Genomic DNA, 6,460 nt, shown 5'->3' on the forward strand with positions numbered 1-6,460 from the left:
ACGCGGCGGCGCGGTCTGGCGGCGCCCGCTCGGCCCAGATCTGGGCCCTTCGGGCCCCATCTGGGCCTGGGCGGGCCGATGGCGGGGCGGGTCTGCTTCGTGGCTTCCGGGAGGCGGGGGAGAGGCGATGAGCGGCAGGGTGCTGGGGACGCCATCGCCGGCTTGCTGCAGCGTGGTGGCGGGGCTTAGCGGGCCCGTTTTGGGCCTGACCGGGCAAGGGGTGGCCTAGCATGCCCTACTGCCGCGTCCGGACAGCTACCGCGATGGTGCCGGAGGCTCTGGCCTCCCACACGATGGCGGTGGAGGTGGTTCCCTCCCGTTCGGCTTCGGTGTTGCTTCTCCCTCCGCGGGGCGCTTCTCTCCGGTCCTCTTGGCCTTGTGTTGGTGTTCGCAGTGAGGTGGCGTGGGTGACGGCGCAACCGCGTTGGCGCATGGTGGTGGGCGGCGGTCTGGCTGGTCGGCTCCGGTCCGTTGGGCGGTGGGGATTGGAGTTGGGAGAAATCCTTGCCGGTCTTCAGCTCCAATGCGATGACACCTGCGGGTGCCACCATTCCTTCCTAGAGGGTGTCGGTGATATCCATCCCCCACCTCCCTCCGCGTGTCGGGGAAACCCTAGGACATGTTCGGGCAACAGCGTCGTCGGCGTCGCTTTCCTTCTTGGAGGTGCTGTTTTATACGCGGTGGTCCGGAGCCTCGGGTTGTAGTGGTTTGTCTCTGGTGGGCGTAGCGGTGGCGGGGCATCCGCGCTCTGTCAAGCTGCCGTTGTTGGCATTTGCTTCTTCTTTTTTTGTCTTTTGGGCTTGTTGTGTTGTTCGCCTCAGCGATCCTGTATCGGTGTTGGTTGCTTTGGAATACAAAGCGGGGGAAACCCTTTTTCGGTAACGACTTCAACGAGCACACCAGGCTAGCCATAAGTTGGTAGGGTAACGAGGGAACACGAGGGACGGTCTGGTGCCTGTGACAAGGTTGTCTGAATTGGTCTTGGCGGGTGGTCGAATACGTTGTCTGGTGGTCTCGGTGGGTTGTCGACGTTGTACTTTGTCGATTTAGGAAATAAGTAGGGGCGTCCTGAGAGACGTAGCCGATGTCGATGAACCTCGTTAACAAATTTCTAGCGTGATGCAATTAGTTAACCCTCATTTTGTTGTGGAGATGTTTGCAATGTAATTCATTGAGGTTTGGTTGTAGGAAACATGAATATTTGGGTTAATAATATAAAATTTAAAATTAAAAATACATATGATTTGTTGTATAATTGTAAAATATGTACTCCGTATTAAATATAAATAACATAATAGAATGGAAATTCTTGTCCATGCTTGCGTGTTGACGTGTGCATCTTTCCATGTGTATGTTGAGATGACAAATGTTGGGAGAAAAAGATATTAATATAGCTAGCTATTTAGATATAGAAGATTTGTTATCTATGCACATTCGTTGATCTATTAGAAAGCTAACTTTATACTAGAATCATTTAAACACAAATAAACACAAAATAAATGATAAGACATGAAAGAGCCCATCTCTGCTTGATCTGTTGACTGGCTGGGTTTCTTCGTCTAATCGGCGGCCAATTTGCTTCTTGAGCTCAGTTGCCCGGGGGAAATATCTGTGCACCGGAGCTTGTGATGCTACCGGTGCACCGAATTCACATTGTACTTTTAAAATGTTTAAAAATTTCGAAAAACAAATTAGCACACTCGCAACAATATCAATGTAAGTTGTCACAAAATCTCAAGTCAAAATTGAAAACATAACTTGAAAAACAAAAATGACAAATTCAACACTAAATAGTACGTAACATAATTTTGGCTTTAGATTTGACCCATTATCACACTGATGTCAAATTTATTATTTTTATATCTCAAAAAATATTTCAGATTTTTATACAATTTTTTCTGACATCATAACATGCTAGATTTTTTTCAGATTTTTTTAAAACATTTTATGGCATCCGGTGCACCAGTAGCATCACAAGTGCGGGTGCACCGAATACATTCCCCATTTGCCCGCCTCTTCGGCGCTCGAAGCGTCGGATCGCATTACGGGCCTGTCCGGGCTACCTGCTCCTCGTTGTTGTTTCTCTATCGTCCTTATGGATTGAAACTTGAAAGTGACAGGTGCCTGTACTTGAATTATTGCGTCATATTGTCGGCAAAATATACACACGCTACATCTCATGAGTGGATGAGCCATCCCAGCTGCACGATCGCTACTACTTCATCCACCGGTTCAAGCTTTTTCTTTACTATTTTGGTTTTCTATTTTCCTTGATTTTTAGGTTGGCTTTATTTTTAACATAAAAATAAAAGGTTTTTTACAGTTCATGAATTTTTCGAAATGATTATGAATTTTATAAAACTATCTTGTATATTAAAAATATTCATTAATTTTACAAAAAATCCCAACTAAAAATATTTGTGAATTTTAAAGATGTTCACTATTTTTAAAAATCCTAGAAAATTTAGATAATGTTTACATTAAAAATGTTTCAAAATTTAAAAAATGTTTGTTAATCTAATATATATTCCAAAATTTTGTTAAAAAGTAGAATGGTGAAAGTAGTCAAAACATTTAGGTTTTTTTACAGGAAACAAATTAAAAATAAACCTTAGAAGGAAAAACTGATGAAAAGAACAAAATAATGCAAATCATAAAATCTGGACCATAATGTAGGAAAACGCTAAAAAGAATCTCTATAGAGCAACCACTAAAAACTGCTCGTCCTCACCTCTCTTTGTTGGAGCATGGCCCATGTTGTCGTCCTTGTACGATTGAGCGAAAGTGACCTTTGCGAGGGTGCAATTTTTATGATTTGTTAGGTACATTCCGAGTTATTCCTATGCTCGAATTGCGTGTGCAACCCATGGTCCAGGGACTTGACATCGATTTTACAAAAAAAAAACATTTCACAACAGTTCCTCAAATTTCACTCATGTTTTTGTATAGAAAGTCGCCGCAGAAGATTTTCTCACTATCCTTTCTTCGCTTCAACTGACTCTCCAAATCTCACTGCTCTAACCTGCAATAAAATTGTAGATGCAAGTCCCCACTTGCAATATAAGCTTCTAGATGACTGTTTTTTTCTTGAAGTTAAACTTTATTTACTGGCCCACAGTGCCCATCTTGTGTCCTCACCTTGCGTAGAAAGAGGTCCTAAAAGGGTGCAGTTCCCTTAATGAGGCTTACCAAAAGGACTCATACAAGACAAGTACAACTAAAGGAATTTTCTTTCGAGAAACAAGTACAAATAAATGTCAATTATATCATTTTGACTCTTACTCGGCAAATGGTGTATAACCTACTTGATGAGCAATGTGTTCGGCAAGAATTGCTGCATAATAAATATCTGAAATCCAAAATGTTACCCCAAGTAGATGTTAAGCCTATCACCTCACCATATTGGAGGGGCTTGATGAAGGTCAAGTCTTCCTTTCTTTAGAAAGGTTGCTTTAAGATTGATGACACCCAATTGACGAGTTTTTGGGAAGATGTCTGGTTGGGTGACACTTCATTAGCTCTACAATACCCGACCATGTATAATACTATGTTTAGAAAAGAGGATTCGGTGGCTTCTTTTCTTGGGGATAGCCCTTTGAGTATCCAATTTCGCAGGGCATTACTGGGTTACAAATGTACTAAGTGTGTCCACTCGGTTTCTAGGTTGATGTCAATTAATCTAACTCAGGTACCAAATTCATTCCAGTAAAGGTTAGCCACTAAGCGTGTCTTCCGTGTGAAGTCTATATATATGCAGATCTTATGGATTCTGGAACTCTTTTTCATAGAAAACATATTTGGAAAACTAAGGTTCCTTTCAAGATGAAAGTTTTCGTGTGAGTTTTGCAGAGGAAGGTAGTTCTTATCAAAGATAACATTGATAAGACTAACTGACATGGCAGCAAAAAATGTTGTTGTTATGATTAGGAGGAGATAGTTAATCATTTATTTATGTCATGTCCGTTTACTACCTTGATCTGGCGCACAAGTCATGTTACATACAGTATAGCACCACCAACCCGTATTTTAAATTTGTTTGGAAACTGGTTAGGTGGTATTTATCATAAGCTGAAGGGCTAAATACATGTGGGAGTTTGTGTCATTTCTCTGGGCAATGTGAAATTTCTGGAATGATTATGTTTTTAACAGATCGTCTTCTCTTAATTTATTGCAGATTATTCGCACAACTACAGCCTCAATCCATATGTGGTCATCACTACAGTGTATGGATGCGCGGGCACTTATGACCTCTGGGTGTAGTCAGCTAAAAACGGTTGTAATGGGCTTATTCAATTAGTTTGGTTGGTAAGCCACTCGTAGACTATGTGGATGAGGTATGTAATTTGAGGTTCAACCGCTTGTGGTAATTTTTTTCGTTTATTTGTTTTACTGCCAGGTACTCGGTGGCTTGAACTTATTTCATGTTTAATAATATGGTTGCGTACATCATGTGACATAGAGGTTGGGCACTCCTCTTTTCCGATTTTTTTTGATATTTTAACCCTTATCTCCCTTAACATGGAATTTCCTAGGGTTGCCACTGGGACATGGTGTATGTTTTTATGAGAAGCCCTTTGTATAAAAATTTATATCTTATGTAAAGTAAACTTTGTATCTTCTCTCAACAAAAAAATTGTATCTTCTCTAAAACCCGCCCTTGTATCTCTTTTTTTTGCCATAAAAGGCTCTTGTATCTCTGAATCTAGAAGGGTTCTTACCCATCATTTTTTTTCTTCCAATTTATCTCTAACTGCTATGCCCTGGTGTTGGTCTTTCGCGCATGCAGTGGCCGGCCGGCACCGCTACGTTTCGCGGATTGGTGGTGGTGATCCTGATGTGATCGGTCGGATGGTGATAACTGCAAATTGTACTGCACACTTCCTACGACTCTACAATGGTAGTGGTCATCGAAAGGTTTTGGGAAGGGGTCATCTATCCTAGTCCAGTGGTTGACTTCAATAATGTGATACAAATTATGGACGACGGCTTGACGCAAAGGGATGGTTGTGCGGTGAAGACGGTCGCATCGCATGTAGCAGCTGGGATCGCAGAAAAGTGATGGGGACAACACATGAGTGACTATGATGGTGGTGCTACTCGAGCACCCGGTCTTGAGCTCCAGGACAAAATCCTAGGTCAGACTCAAGTGGTTATACCTAGCAATGACGATGTTTTTCACGCCATTACCTTGTTAAAGGCATTGCTCAGATATATTCGGACCGATTCTTCAAGGTGGAAATATAGAGTTTGGCCTTGTGGTCGGATCCAGTGATGGCGGCACTGGAGTGTCGCTCCCTTTCTGAAGGCGTTACTTTTGAAGAACATCGTCGTCCATGTGATGTAATTAGGTGGTCGGTGCGGATATGGTCACTGGTGTCCATGTGATGTAATTAGCTGGTTGGTGTGGATATGGTCACTGGTGTAGTTTGCCGATCGCAAATCGGATTGCTTCGAGGATTTCTTTTTGCATTTTTCCTCGCATATGCATAACTTTGGTCATATATGACTTTGCTAGTTACCGGCATGTTTTCGTGTGTGTGTGTGTTTGAGTTGGTGTTTGGTTGTGTGCATCATAACTGCTCATTGTGTTATATATCTTCTTGGTAATCTATTTTGAGCCAATAAAATAAAACATTTATGAAAAAAATCCCCAATGAAACTTGGAAAAGTTAACGGGCAGGGTTGCATTTTTTGTCCTCTGAATCCTGATGCTGTTAATTGAAACATGTGTAGCAAGCATTATGCTGAAAATGAAATGACATGAAGGTTTTTTCGGAAAGGAAGGATAAACCTCATACCGTAGAGCGACTGTTCTACGGTTTTGGCTCTAAAAAAAAGGATAAACTCACTCTTTGAAGGGTTTCCTTTCCTCACTTGCTAACTGCTCTGCAAAACTAAATTGGAACTGCTCTGCCCATTTCTATGCAAAAAAAAAGGCCTCTGCCAGTTTGTATATTCTTCAAAAGTTATACCCCTTCCTGAGAGTGCTCTCGGTGGTCTTTGCTAGCAGTCTTCCCGATTGCCCGATTTCACTGAAACAGAGCACTCCTCCACTCCACGCCCCCCACCCAAACTGCAGGCTATCAATAATGGGTTTTGTCTGCTTTTCTTTCAGAGATGTGCAACTGAACTTGTTCAGTCATCAAGCAACATGGCACATCTTCTCGAATGTAGTGATCTTGGGTGACACATAGCATAGGTGAAACGTTGATACATATGCAGTAGTATAGTTTATTCTACAGCAGCTGGACACATAGCATAGGTGAAACGTTGCATTTGGTAGTACTTCACATACACAAATGTCTGAACCTGAACTCATACTACAGGTTTGGGATGCTCCTCAGCTTCTTCAGCTTGCAAGTTGCAACTCTGACTTCTAGCTTTTCTAGTAACCAGACCAAGTGAATTTATCAGATTCAGACGATCGGTAGACACAACTATTCGTCCCACTGCACAGATG

This window comes from Triticum dicoccoides, chromosome 5B, assembly GCF_002162155.2.
Source record: "Triticum dicoccoides isolate Atlit2015 ecotype Zavitan chromosome 5B, WEW_v2.0, whole genome shotgun sequence".
Taxonomy (NCBI): domain Eukaryota; kingdom Viridiplantae; phylum Streptophyta; class Magnoliopsida; order Poales; family Poaceae; genus Triticum; species Triticum dicoccoides.